Source organism: Callionymus lyra, chromosome 13, assembly GCF_982586985.1.
Source record: "Callionymus lyra chromosome 13, fCalLyr1.hap1.1, whole genome shotgun sequence".
Lineage (NCBI taxonomy): Eukaryota > Metazoa > Chordata > Actinopteri > Syngnathiformes > Callionymidae > Callionymus > Callionymus lyra.
In genome coordinates, this window is record NC_141830.1 from 25077344 (window position 1) to 25093224 (window position 15881).

General features: G+C 39.1%; 1 protein-coding gene across 1 annotated transcript in view; it reads left to right on the forward strand.

Moving 5' to 3' along the window:
* Positions 1-15881, forward strand: part of rspo2 (R-spondin 2) — a 75923-nt gene that overhangs the window by 44248 nt on the left and 15794 nt on the right. The window lies entirely within an intron of this gene.

Consider the following 15881-nt stretch of genomic DNA (forward strand, 5'->3'; position numbering starts at 1 on the left):
GATAAGAAGTCACTAAAGTCTTTCAAGAACATCGCCGCAGGACCAGGCAGGCGGTAGATTGACACACAATAGAAAGGTCTTGTAGAACCAACCAAGATCATCTGAGACTCAAAAGAAGTGAATTCCTGTGTCTGAATCACTTTGCAAGAACAACTCTCCCTAAAAACAGTAGCAAGACTTCCCCCACGACCAGAGAGGCGAGGCTTCCCCAGAACAGCGCTCCCTACTGGACAGAGTTCGTTCAGATGAATAAACTCTTCCTCTCTCTGCCAAGTCTCAGAAAGACATAATAAATCCAAATTAACTCTTGTGAAAAGATCATTAAGAATAAAGGATTTATTAGTAATGGAGCGAACATTAAGAAGTCCCACATTCAGCACCGATGACGTCACTGACGACGCCGCGTCACTGACAGGCGCGCAGAGCGGGATCTTTTGAAGCGAACAGCGGTCACGTGGGTACCAGCTGTCACTGACGTTCAACTCGGTAGTAAAAGCCAAATTAAAGAGAGGAAATGAAAAAATCTTACCACCTTTTGTTGAGGTCTGGACAGACGGCAGCGCTGATGTGTCATCATTCTCTTCAGCGAGAGGAATGTCGATCAAACATCGATGACGTTCGATGACGTCAGAGTTGTTCCGAGCGATCGCGACTGCGCGTCTCATCCTGACCTGTACTCCAGCCCGACTCGATCGCTTGTGGAAATCGCCCGGTACTCGAGAGATCAAACGATATTCCACAGAGTCCGAGTCGATGAGAAGCGGAGCCGGAAACACATTCACCGGACGTTGGTAACTGTCGCGAGTGAAGTCCTCCATCGACTCTCTGATGTTGAAAAGAGCATCACGATCATAGATCATAGATGCTTGATACATATCTTAAGTGATATGAGCATAAAATCCGGACAAGTAGTCGTTAAAACGACTGTTTTTGGCAATTATTGCAGGAGCTTACGTTCAAGCAGCTGATCAAAGGCTCACCGGAAGCGGAAGAAGCTCACCGAGTTCCCATGTGCAGTTACCAAAATACTTTTAGATAGAACTGGCAAAACTATTTTCCAAAAGATGGATGGAATTTCACTCGTCTTTTGTCTACGTAAATCGAAATGACCAAATAAAAAAATAAGTAAAGTACAAGTACTCGCATAGTTGAAAGGTGTTTATCTAAGTTAAAAAAACGAGTTAAAAAGTTATTATTTCACTACACTTTATCCTAATTACATTAAGGGCTGGGTAACGAACTTCGTCTTTCGATGCCAAGTTATGATGAATGTCAAAAAACTTTTTGTTAATTTTCCTGAAGAAAAAAAGTGACAAAGCAATCAGATTAACTTGTTAACAATCATTTGTTTTTGTTTTTTCTGCAAGAAAACAGCTTGGGATGGAAACTTACCAAAGCTGGAGAATTTGTACTAAATGTAAAAGTAATTTTCTTTTTGTTAGTATTGATCTTATAAAATTGGTTTTGAAAAAAAGTACCACTATCAAAATGTAGCTATAGATATCAGTACCGGTATCTAAAACCTTCAATACCCAGCCCTAGTTACATTTCATGTTTAACTTTCAGCATCATGATACTTTTAATTAATTTATGTTTTGCGACCGTCATATTGTAGTGACAACATTTACCCATTTAAGTAAAAAAAATAAATGCCTGAGAAGTTTCAAAATTAATCTGAATTTCCACCAAGTAGATTCATTAGATATAAAACTTATTCAAGTGATGTATTATCACACCTGCCCCTGGGCTCCCTCCCAAACACATTTGGCCACTGCACCTTCTTTCAGTCACCTCACAAAGTTCATGGCCATAGAGTCAGAATACCTTAATCAATCAGTTCACCTTTAAATGAAAAAAAAAAAAATGAACGTCAAAAGAATAACGAGAGCGAACTCCCCGAGCTCCCATAGTCGACGGTTGGATTATAGAGTTCTGGATAGAACAGTTTCAAGTTTATCCTGCCAATGAATAGAAAAAGGAAATCAACCTTTTAATCCCAGTGGAAAACTCTGGTCCCCTCTCACAGCTCCACCTGTCTCATGTAACCTTGAAAGCTCGCAGGCAGGCCCTTTTCCCATCGTCTGTGTTTTCAAGGTGCGCTGTAGCTTAAAACATCAGTATTTTTCCATGGCAGGCCCATTCAGAGCTGAGGTACATTTCCCACCTCCTCCTCGCCCATCTCTCCCCTTTATGTATGATCTGCAGGTTTCCTCAATGGCAGTCTCTGTTTCCTCCCGTCATTTTGAGAGATATTTGCGGTGCACACGGTATGCATGTCGGGCCATTCAACTAGAAGTCCAATCTGGAATTTCTCTGTGCGAATGCTGCTGAAGGAAACATTTTTTTTCTTTTTTTTTCTGTAAAGTAAACGATCCAAACACACCATTTGAGTGGACGGCTGGAGTTAGAAGCGCTTTTTAAAATAAATGTCCTCGCCCCTTAATGTGCTTTTACGTCTCTCATAAACTTTGGATTACGATAGGCCAAGAGTAAATATTTAATTCACCAAATAAGGAAGCAATTACAGTGGCAGATATAATGCAGGCTGTCTGAGAAAGAAAACTTTGTTTAGCAGAAAGGGGGGGAAACATGCTATCGTTTGGAATGGAAGGATCATTCAGCGAAGTGTTGAAGGAGTTGATAAACTTGAAATAAACCCAGGTGGTTTCATATGTTTCAACGCGTGCAGTTGCTCCTCTCCCAGTTGGAAACTGTGATTCCCGGGTACAATTCTTCTCACGAAAAAAAAAATCCTGTTTGTCAAAGTCTCCTCAACCCCCCACTGCACCTCCGTGGGCCTGTTCCTTGCCGGCGTGACCTTTTCAACAGACTTTATGACCTTCTTTAATTAAAATTTGGTTTTGTGGGCACGGCTGCTGCAGTCAATTATCTCAGACACAAAGACTGATACAAACTTGTTGGGAAGTCTAAATTGAGTGTGTAGCCGAGACTTTTCTCCTCCAAAGGGCGCGGAAATTAACTGGCGTCGAGAGTACTATTATATATGGTCCCTTTAAATAGCTGAGTTTTAATGACTTAATATTAATAATGACAATTTGTTGTGTAGAAATACCTTGTGACAAATGTTGTTGTTACTATTTTCTTTTTAGAAGCAAGAAGGTAGAACATCAACATTTTGACAAAAGCTTAATTCTAAAATTTAAATAAATTCATGAAAATAAGGTTTGTATAATATTCATCAAAATTGTAAATGTGATTAAGCTGTAAGAAAATACTTAATTATCACAAATTAAAAATCTTTGAATTTTCAATTTTAAGGAAAAACGTCTTTGTTTGCTAGAATATTGACATTTTTACTCTCATCTATGTGCCAAAACTTGGGTTATGAGCAAAAATGTTCTATACAATAGCAAAAATACTTCCAAACATAGCTGGAATGTCACTTTGGTTCTGTATATCAGGACAACTGAGGTGTCTTACACTTGAAATGGTGGCTTCTACTGTAAATGCCAGGTTGGGTACAATACTTTGTCTCTTGTCCTGGAAATACATCAGTATTTCTAGGAGAGAAAAGCCTCTTCAGAGAGTGAAGATTGGACCTGTTTGCTGTTGAGCTGCTGCCACAATCCAAGATTCCACAACTCTGATAGGCGGTGTAAGATGGATGAATCAACATAAATAATTATTATTAAAACCATAATTTCATGGACCTTGCAGAGATAAGAGAAAATACAATGTCATATACATACTTTCCGGGGACTCGACAAAGTATTTAAAGTATCAAAAGTGAGCAACGATGCAGGTTAAGTTATGGTTCGGCTGCCATGCTACGAAATAAATCAGACTTAAACATGTAACAAATACAGATGCTCTGGATTAAGTGACCACAGGAAGCGGCATAGGTAGGTATGCATTATTTATAGCCGAGCTGATCTGATAGCCAAGGCTTGCATTTCTACATCTCCGAATCTATGCGTATAAATTTCACCGATACCGATATTTGAGTTTAATCAACTTCCACAAGGACAAGTTGAATTTTCTTTCAATATCCCCTGATGTCAGGGAGATTTGATTTTGCACGTGAACACAGTGCACATGGGAGGAAAGTGAAGCCCAGATAACGTCAAGAGAAAAAGGCATTTCCTCCAAAAACATCACGACTCGGTAAACCGTGTCCGATGTGTTCCGTCCAGATATAATATCCGTAGAAACACCATATATCATTTGCAGGGCTGGAATTTATTTGCCGTAATTTTTGGAAGTTCCAGAAATGAGTGTCCTGATTTTGCCTTCCCCTCCAAATGAAACAAATTATGAGACGAAATGGATGTCGTATGAAATAAATTATTGATGTAATTCAGCCATCTGGCTGATTTTTATTTGATTTTTTTTTCCCTTTATTCACCTCATGTTAGAATGTGGCTATGTTTGCCTAAATGGCAAAACTTTGTGGAATATAATTTGGACTGCGTTCAAAAAAGAAGTTTGTAGCTTTTCATACAACACGCCAAACTCAATACCCTAAAAAAAATCTTCTTGATTATTATTGACTGTTTATTATATTTTAGCACTTTGAGATTTGTTTGCAAATATAAAGTGCAATATGAATAAAATATATTATTATTATCATTATATTTCCAGCCTGTAATTAAGTTTTGGTCATCTGTTAATGAACAGAGATCCAAGTGATCGATGTATTAGGATGTATCTTGATCAATAAGGATGAATCCTGTTCTTTAACTCAAATAAAACGACTAGTTCCTGAGATACACAGGTCAAGCAGGGGTCTATACATTTTGCGAAATCTTTGGTGAGTTTATTCAGAACTGAGGGAAGTGTATATGAGAATACAAATGTAGTCAAGATGTAACATTGACTCTGAATGAGTAATTTAACAATATCTCATATCATTTTGTGAAAATGACAGAATCTCTCTATCGTGAAACGTCATCGGCTGTTTCATGAAACCATCGACCATCATGAATAAATAGTATTAGTAAAGGGTACAGTACAAATGAGGTTATTTGTTGTGTTTTCATACTATATATCTGTCATCAGCTCAACATATTCATTATCTTTTCACTCACTGTATCCTCCATCACTCTCGTCAGCCGGTCGCAGCAGGAGTCTGGTTCTGCTCGAGGTTTCTGCCTTCTAAAAGGAAGTTCTTCTTGTCACTGTCACGCTGTGATTCACTCATTGTTGATTTGCTGTGATCTGTTTTCATTTTCTCAAAAATAGTCTTAATTAAACTGTAAAGTGTCTTGAGATAACTTTGTTATGATGAGACGCTTTAAATAAAATAAAATTTGATTGAATCTATAAATACTCGAAGTAAACGTCATTTTCAACTGGTGCACTTTTTTCACTCGCTTGTTTTTCTAATTCAAATCAAATACAAAATCCTACTTTATTACGAAAAAATTCTTGCTTCATGTTTAAAACACATGACGCGATGAGATGTATCGGATGCCACGCGTTCTCGAGTCAGTGAGTAATTGGCATGCGAGTGGCAGGAATGTCCGCCCAAATCGTTCGGCCTGTAAAATTTAAATTCTCAAAGACTTGTTTCGAGAGCTTTGGCGGGATATTTCCACATTCTCACAATTGCGATGTCTGACCACAGCAGCACATGGCGCTGTCACCCGGCCTTGTTTGTTTGTTGGGCACGTTTAGGTGGACAAGACATAATTTCCTCACTGACAGACCATAAAAGGCTTATTTTTTTCATCCAAGACTTTATTTGTGATTTTACAGTTTGACATAAGAAAATGTTTTTGTTGTTATTACTGATGATCGATTACTCTAATGTACAATGACCGTATCTAACACACAACTTAAATACATATTAATCAATAACTAACAATAAGGAGACGTCAAATGATCAATTTTATATTTTATTAGAGTAATTTTTGTTTAATATGCACTTCTGTTGTTTCTTAACTATCTAGTCCAGAGATCTCCAAAGCTTTTCCTATGAGGGCCACATTACTTTTACCTTCTCTGATTAGGGGGTCAGTGTGTAAAAGAAAAAGTGTGACCATAGCAGATGAACCTGAACCAAAAAACCCTCTTGTTTTCTCTTCACAGAAAGTTTAATAAAACAGTTAATGAAATAAAGGTCTGGTTTGAAAGACGTCAAAATTATCGGCCCTAACATTTTGACTTTCTACAGACCTTCCTAGCAATTTACCCCCTACAAATGGTGGCTCTATATTTTTGTCACGCATTATATATGAAAAAAAACAACCAATGAAAGTGTGTTCCATATATTTTTCAAATGTGGACAATGTGTTTTTTCCGAGACTTGATCTTTACACAGAAGTATTATCTTGGTTTATTGAATGTCAGGAAAACTGCATCGATTGGTTATGAAAAAAGGTATGCATTAAGAAAATGATGGGGTTCAAGCACAGTCCCTGGAGGAATGACAAACATTCTTGGCTGCCCAAGATAATGTGTATTTAAAGCATTTGAACTCCAGATATTACATTATCTATCGGGAGCCCCTGGAGAGCTGCCCTGAGAAGACCATGGACAATAAAGAGGCCGTAATAATAGCTGCGTCAGTATCAGCATTGACACACTCCAGCCCGCCTCCTTCCAGGGTTCTTACGCTGATGGGAATAGAAGGGAGTAAAGGTTAAAGGAGGAATAACTGCTGCCCCATATTGATGCTATTATGGAATTCCCAAGGCCAACTTCCCGGCATCCCTTGTCATCGGATTCACTGGTTTACAAACGAACATGTGTGACAAGTTCAATTCCTCTTCCTTCCTTGTGCCCTCTGCCGCTCATCCATCGTCCCCTGTGTCTCTTCAACCTCTCGCCCACCCACTCGGGAATAATCTGAACAACAGCTGCCTTCGCCGTTTGACATGGGCTGTTGTGTAAACAACTTTAAATGTTGCTTGTTAAGTGCTTGAAACCTCCGAAATCTTAGTGTAATCCCAGATTTAGGATTTGAGGAGTAAAGTCCAACACAAACAGCAACTCAAGCTAATATGCGTCAAATCGGATTACGGGTTCTCAGACTGTGTAGAGGTCTGACATTTGTGCCAATTTTTTTCAATTAGCACAACTTTTTTCTTCACTGTATTGTTACAATCCCATCAACATTACAACATCTCAGCGGATGTTTGCTTGGATTTCTCTGGATTACGTCTAAGAACGACACAATGATATATTTTGAGTCAACTTCTATTTTTTATTCCGGGTATTCCAAGAAATTCCAAAGACATCTTGCATGGAAAGGCACTTGCCAGCTTTTACTACTTGTCAGTCAAAACCTACCCATCATTTAAATTGGCGTGTCTCAAACACATCGCACCTGTTTTGGACACAAAATCTTAGTAAATCAACCATAATCTGTGGACCAGCCCTGAACATGGAGAGCCTCCAGTTTGGCTCTAATTCCGATGAATGAAATGAGTTTATAAAAAAAGTACAGGGCTTAAAGAAACGATTCCACATCTGTACCAATCATTTATTTATTTATGAACTTTAATTCAGATTAGCTAACACTCCCCCAATTAAACCGCACAAATTCAGTGATAGATCATGTGGCATTATAATATCGTCAGTTTGCGTGTTGAAATGTGTTTTCTTTTACTAATTATACTTCTACTACTATTTTAATTTCTACAACATCTACTTATACTTCCACTACTAATTTTACTACTAGTTCCACTAATGCTTCTATTACTTTAACATATAGGTCTACTACAAATTCTACTACTTTTACTACTTATACTTATACTACTACTACTTAAACTACGTATATTACTAATTATTCTTGTACTTTTACTACTTCTACTACTTCTTTTACTACTTTTACATTTTTTTCTTTTTCTCATTTTTTCTTCTTCACTTTTTTCAGTTCATTTTCCTTTATGTGATCATTTCAACTTTCTCCAAATACAATATGTGTAACATACTGATGATATTTGATTTAGTCCGGAGGGTAATACAGTAGAATAGGCAGAAGAGAAACAATGCAAAGTTACTAGGTGGATGTTCGACATCCTTTATGAATTAAAAGTAGGTAAAACGGTTCTTTGTCACCTGTTGTTCCTTTTATTCTTGAAGAAACAAAGGTCATAAGGTTTTAATTAATCAATGATTCACTAGCACTGAAAATAAATCAAATACTACTTGGTTATTTAGCAGATCCAAAATCTGAAAACCACAGTAACGTGTTCTTAAAGTGCTTTACAAATATAAATGACTTACTTAACAGACAAATAACTTTTTTCATTGTAGAACATTCTGACAAACTTTTTTTGTAAATAATCATTACATCGATTCATACATACATTAGCTATATTGAAAAATGTGTCTCTCTGTAGGAGAAATGTTTGAAAAACCACTAATCGTGCTGACCCAGAAATGGACGGAGACAAATGGAAAATGTAGTTGTTTTCTTTGGCGACTGGGTTTTATACCTGTAGTATCCATAAGCTCTTGTGGGATTATTGATCCTACATGCATGTAACAGGAGAAAGCCTCATTTCTGTTGCGCTCATCGAACGCCAACTCCTTTGAGTCATCCGTTATCCGAGCCCTGAGACGCAGCCTGCACTAATACAGCCTGTCATAACTTCCGTGTGTACCTTGTGTTTACGCTGTAACAGTTATTCCTACGCCTTGCGGAGATGATGGTCAGGCTATTTCCACCGCCAGCAATTTGAAACCTTTGGAGCTAGAATTTTTGGATGAAGACGTTTTGCTACACATCTTGCCTTTGGGCCAATGATGCTGAATCTGTGTGGGTTCTCCTTGTGTAGTGCTTTGCAGAAAGTTCTTTTAATTCTTCCCGTGTTAATTCAAACCTACTCTCCATGGATAGCTGGTATTCTTCAGTCTAAGTTTGCAAAGACAGACCCCAGAGACTCTTTGGTTTATCGCTGGGATCCATACCAGGTACTGTCTGAAGCCAGTCTCGTTCTGTGGTGGATCTGCAACTCTCAGAACCTCCTACCTCTTACCGGCTGTTAACCATATGCTTCCAGGCCTCGATGGTGCATTGACGATAACCTCAGTTCCCCCCTCAAGGAAGCCGACCGCCTGAACTGCACGGCTCAAAAACTCTGTGCAGGCCACAGTTTCTAGCCTTGGTTTTTTTAGCGAGGAGTTAACATGTGCAGATGCAAATGAATGTAACACAATTTTTTTGGTGTTTATACCTTCTGAGCCAAGACGTTTCGACGCTGGTGGATGATGTTATTAACTTCTGAGTGTTTAGCTACGCACTCACCGAGATCTCATCTAAGTAATGGCCTGTGTTTGGCTTGGAAAGCCAACATCCAAACACATTTATGATTGTGTTTTTGTAGCTTCTTACCAAAAGTGCATTTTCTGAAACAAGGGCACTGTTTCAACTTGTGGTGAGTTGTATGAGGATATTCTTCTCTACTCTAGCCAGAGTCTCTGAGGCTCTTTGAGCTGAATCAATGAAGCTAGTAATAACATTTTCATCTTGATATCTTTAACATTTCCAATGTATGAGTTGAAATACCTGAGCTTCTATTTACCAGGATCATGGAAAATCTCTTGCCAAATTAAACTCAACAGGAGTTTTGGCGCTTTCAAAATAGCTTGTATTCTTTTATATCTGGCGTGTTATTTGAGGGGAAAGATGCTTGGTTTTCGCTGGAAAACCTACCACGGTTTTCACAGATGAGTTGGAAATGTTACGAGTCTGCCCATTTGCAGAGATGAAAAGAATGATTCATTCTGTCTGACAAGATCGTTTTACTGTCGTAAGCTGGAATTCAACCGTCATCACGACACTATCCCTGTCACGTCCTATTTCTCGCTCCGGTCACTTCACCAAAGTCATCGCCCTATCTACCTAGATGTGAGCCTCGCTCAGCGTCCCACCCTCGGTTTGACTCGCTCAATGGAATTCCAATCAGGTCACTTGGTGGCTCGACGTTGAGTAAAGGTGGTGATTAATTGTGATCTGTGGCCCCGGGTGATATTACGGACAATCAGGATCACTTCTTCCCGCCAGCGGGAGCGGAGCGAGGAGCATTTTTCCCAGGACAGAAGGAGAGCACTAATTGGCAGCCACCCTGTCACCGTGATGATGTGAGCTTCACACCACAGCCCTGTTGTGACAGGGGGAGCCACAACTTAATCTTCATTTAATAAGGTTGCTCCCTAGGGGCCGACACAGTAGCTGTTTAAAGTCTCCCCAGCTTTTTCGGTTGCCATGAGTTTTGTTGCCGGCTTGCGTTGCAAATGCATCAACACTTGCGTCGTACGATCTCAGATTCATTAAAAAAAAAGTTTGACACGCGTCAAGTGAATTCAAATTTCCAAATAATTCAAACAAAGCTTCGACAGCCAAGCTGAGATGATGGAGAGCGGCTTTGGACGCCTCGCTGTGTGATGCAGTGAATATTAATATAGTCGCAGGAAAAAGACACATCAACCTGTCAGAGCCTTGGCCTGGTTTCTCCGAACATCCCGAACGCCAATGGCAGCAAAGACTACACCGCAGTGGTCACAGTCGCAAATTAAAACAAATTTTCTTTCAGTCATTCCATATTTGTGAATCTCTGCAATAGATCATTCCTTTATTTCCCCCTGGGCTCGCTCTCCGTTTCTGCCTGCACCTAACCAGATGAAAATTGATTATCTAGGCTGAACTCTGGACAGGCTATCAACACCAGCTTTATGGTGCTGCTCCATAAACCGAAACTCTTGGGTTTTCATTTCTGACTACCATACCATTTAACAAGTTAATAGAAAGTCATTAATGGTCGTCTCTAAGGCTCGTCTGCTTTAGGAAAAACATTCCTTCCCCGGGCGCATGAGCACTATTCCTTAAAGACTCTGATGAACTTCTCGACAGCGAAGCCCACTACTCCCTGACCAAAATAAATATGGCTGCTGTCATTTTGTCAGCAACTGTCTTCCGAGAGCAATATTTGAAACACCCCGTGATCCTGCTGGCTTTTATATGGAGAATCCATCGTCATACCACAGGCATGAGCCATAAACATGTGGAGGCCTTTCAAAGACCATGGAAGGGGGGGGGGGATTGTAGGGTGGAGGTGGAGGGGGTTCGGGGGTCATTGGTACTCACTGTGGCTTCTCTACGTTATTGTCATCTGTTTCTTCCAAGCAGGACACGGAAGAAGTACTTTTTATGTACATTAGATGGACTAGGATAGTAAGTATTGTATTGTATTCAAAGCAGAAACGTCGGGAGTACAAATGGCACAAGTCTGAAGCCGCACACACACAAACTGTCAACTGGTGTAAAAGCGCATCAGAGGAAATGAGGCATATGGAGCGACATCAACAAGCCTCATCAAAAACAGACGCCAACAAACAAAGTGGTTGCGATCTGGATAGAGCGGGTGAAAGAAGTGCAGAAGGGGGAACGACACCATACACAAAGTGGAATGTCTTCTTGTTCCCATGGTCAACAAACCCCAGCTATTTCCCCCCGCCGCGCGGAATATGGACAGATATTGCCCGTGACACACCGATGGCTGTAAAAGGATTTTTTTTTTTTTTCTGAATGTTTTCCTTGGTGGCCAGTAAGTGCCATTACACACTGTGATTTTCTTTACGAGGATGGATAGCAACAGCTTGGGATGAAATCTTTGATGTGTGCTTTGCATGGGAGTCACAGGACGCTCTATAAAAAAGATTTCAGCTGGTGTTGTCCAAACCTCCTGCTGCAGATGTTGACCTCAGATCGAATCAGTAATACATTTAGATTTTAACCTGCCAGAGTCCATCTATTTGGACTATTCGATACACTAAGCCAAAATATGTTCAAATAACAGTTTTAAAAGCTGCTGGCGTTTGACTCTTGTCCTCGGTCATACAGGGATCTGGCAGGAATTAATTGTTTCTTTAGCTTTTTGCATGTTTATGGTAAATAAAATATACAATTATTTATTTCTAAACAAAATTTATTTAAACGTAAAATATAAAGAAAGAAAAAAAATAATAATAATTAAAGGAAAATAAATTTAGTGTGGAAAAGTAAACAATATACTTCACACAACCCTAAACGATGAACTAGAAAAAAGTTATAGGTCTTTTAATTGTTATTTTTAATGCAATTTAAATTTTCATTAGAACTTCTAGTATGTTAACATCTCAACCTTGAAAAAAATCATGATATTTTTGGAGTTGGTTCGAACTAACGGCATATGATTAAATTACCAAAATAAATGTTTTTTAATGTGAAAATGTATTATCGTACATGTGACTTAAGACTTATAAAGCTGCAAACTCAAGTTCAACTTTGTTTTCTCTATCTTGTCAGCATTTTGAATTTAAAGATGCTTGATTTGATTTCCTTTTAATCATACACTCTCTTTTTCACTCCCAAACAATAACTGTCCACATCAATCATGATCAAGCCGTGTCACGATCATGAACTGTCCAACATGAGGACCTCGTACTTTCCATTCAAATGTCTGACCTTCAAATGTCCCCCACGTCCGTCTCTTCTCTCGAACCTTTTATAACTGTCATAAATTTAAATAAAAGCTATATAATGTTTAATCATACAAGCACTTAATGTGCATGCATGGACAAAATTGATTTTTCCGTCTTGAAGAAATGTAAAATTTTCCAGTCTAACACGCTCAGGTTCATTGAAGTTTGGAAAATCCATGAGAGAAAACCACTTCCTATGGTGTCGTGTTAGTTTGATGCTCTACTTGTCCATGCGGCTGTTTTTCTTTATTCACAACCTTTCATATACATTTAAGACTTCATTTTTAAAAACTATTGTGACGCCTCACCAGGGTTTTATCATTTTAACAGCAAATGATTCAATAAGAAACCAAATCAATGAAAACCTAAAAAAACTTCTAAAAATCTTCATAAATCAACAGAACATGTTGTGCAATATAAAGAGAATGATTTTAGTAATCGTTTAAAATAGAAAATTTAAATATTTAGGTGATTTCAAGACACTATTTCAAGTAGGTGTGTGTGCATTATCAATAATCTAGCGATACCATACCTTTCATGATTCGATATATTGCAATACTGTAGGAACAAGGATGTATAGAATTTTCCGTATTATCAAGTACTTGACCCTTGTGTTGTGAAAGTGTAGTAACAAGGATATATGTGTAGTATTTTCGAGTACTTGACTCTGGTGTTGTGATAGTGTAGTTACAAGTATACATGTGTAGTATTGTCGAGTACTTGACTCTCGTGTTGCAGAATTTACAGACCACATGACTCTTGACTCTTTCATTGGTTTTCAAACCAAAATATGTCCAAACATCTGCTTTAAAAGCTGCTGGACTCACTGTATCCTCTTGTCCTCAGTCATTGCTGAGATCTCACGGGAAGTCAATGTTAATTAGCTGCGGAGGATGAAACTAACGCTGCCACCCAGTTCCTGGAAGTTTAATCGCAACACAAAAATGCAAATAGCAAACAAAGGCATTGCATATTTGCATTTTAATAAAAATCAAATTATTTCTTTTTTAAACATGTTATTGAACTGTAAAACAAACATTTTAAAAACAATTAAATATGACTTGAATTAAAAAAATATATGGATATGGATATTATCATTATATCTAATAAAAAGTGTATGATTCCATAAATTATTTTTGGATTTTTTTCACAAACCCCATGATGGCTGTCCACAATATGCCCATGTTTTTCTACAACACAACAAAATCGATCAATCTAACACCTCAATAAGTGCACGATCTATTGGTGTAAATCACCAGGATTTGATCTACCTTTAGAGAAAATCTGCTCCACATGGGGCTATGGATCCAAACAATGCTCTTGATCTTCCTGATATAACATTTATTGTGTGTGTCAGTCTTGTTGGCACCGGTATCTCTCGCTGCATATTTGAACCCTCCAGCTCAGCGTGGGGTTCTCCGTCAACGTCAGTCCCGGGTTCAGTTCAGCACTCGCACTCTCGAACCCTTTCATCTCCACGTGCGTCCCCGGCACGAGCACAGAGATGTTCGTACAACACATGCGTTCACCTACACAGTGTGAGAAACACGGAATAGACACCGCTAAACAATAAAACAGACCTCACAGAGAGAACAAGTCGCCACATTATGAGCTTTTTTTTTTTTTTTTTTTTTTTTAAGCCTTGTTTCCATTCTCTTTTCCTGTCTCGGATTCGGATGACACCCGGTCGTGTATCGCATATCACAGTGCGTGGTCGTCGGAGGAACAATGTGCATGCCACAGAGGAGGATGTGTTCGCGTGGCGCACATAGCTTAGAGCTGCCTGCACTAGTCCCCTCACTCTCGTGGTCTGGCTTATGGAGAGGGAAGAGTTGAACGGGGGAACATCTGGCGCACAGTTGCACAGAAGCCTCGCTCCTCTTTCCCTCTGCTCCATTTTCACTGTGTTTTCTTTTTTCCCCGAGAGATAACGCAGCTTTTAATGACATGTGGTGATTCAGAGAAGGAGGCTGCTTGACCCGCTCGAGTCCACGGGTGAGGAGGGAACACTCAGACACACAGACACAACAAAAGCAGCAAGTATAGACCCGCGGCCCTCGGCTGTGTGGACGTCTTCGTGTTTTCCTCCGAGTGAGAAATACAAGAGTGGGGTGTGTAGGGGGGGGCAGTCTAAACGCAGAGCCATTACAGAGATAAGTAGAGGCCCGGCTTCAGAAGGTACTGCTCTCCCATCATAACAGAAAAAAAAACTAGGGTGATGTCATAGGTTAGAAATTTAACTTCAAAGTCGGGGCATATTTTCTGATGTAATGTCAAATTCCAAAAAGGCATCTTTCTTTTTTTTTCCCTATGTAAAGTTGTCCATCAACATAATCAGCTGATTCAGTGCAAAATTATTCAAAATGTTTTAAAATGTTATTTCTGCAACTTTCTGCGAAAAACTAACAGCACCAACACCTCAATGAATTGTGAACCAGTATCTCACCGGTTTAATGTTTTACATACTCGCTTGTCGTTCAATATTTGATGGACGGATGATGGGTGAATTCATGATGAAGGAATAAACAAGTGGGTGGTTGGATGAATAGATGGATGGAGAATGGACGTATGTAAGAGTGGAGGATGGATGCATGGATGTATTGAGAAGGGATGCAGGAATGGACAAGTGGACAAGTGGATGGATAGATGGATGGATGGAGGATTAATAATAGTAATATTAATAGATATTTGTATTTATAAGGTTACCTTAAAAACACACAAGAACATCATACAGAGAGATTTAAAAAAACAACAGACAACAGTAAGACAGCAGTTAAGAAAGTAAAAGAAGTAAAACATTAAAATGAATAGATGGATAAAGGATGGATGGATGGATGGATGATAGATTGATAGTTGGAGGATGGATGAACAGATGGACTGATGGATGAAGGATGAAGGAATGGATGGATAGATGGAACGATGGATGAAGGATGGAGGAATCGATGGATAGATGGATATGCATGGTAGATGGAGAGATGGATGGATGGATGATGGGTAGATAGATGGATGATAGTTGGATGGTTGGACCAATGAATACAGGAAGGATGGATGGAAGATATATGACTAGATGGAGAGATGGATGGTAAATGGATGACCGGATGAATAGATGGATGATGGGTAGATAGTTGGTTGGATGGTTGGACCAATTGATAAAGGATGGATGGACAATGGATGACTGAATGGACGGATGAAAGATGGATGGACCAATGGATGAAGGATGGACGACTGGATGGAAAGACGGATGATGGATGGATGATCACCCTGACAGGACACCTGCCTAAATGTTGACACCCAGTTCGAAAACATTGAACGACACCTTCAGGATATTTCAACACAAACTCACAATTAGTTATTTATTCAACAAGTACCAGAATGTTACCATTATTTTGTCTCAAATGTCTAGATTTTCTCCTCCACTGCAAATGTTTTTTCTGTGGTGTTTCACGGAC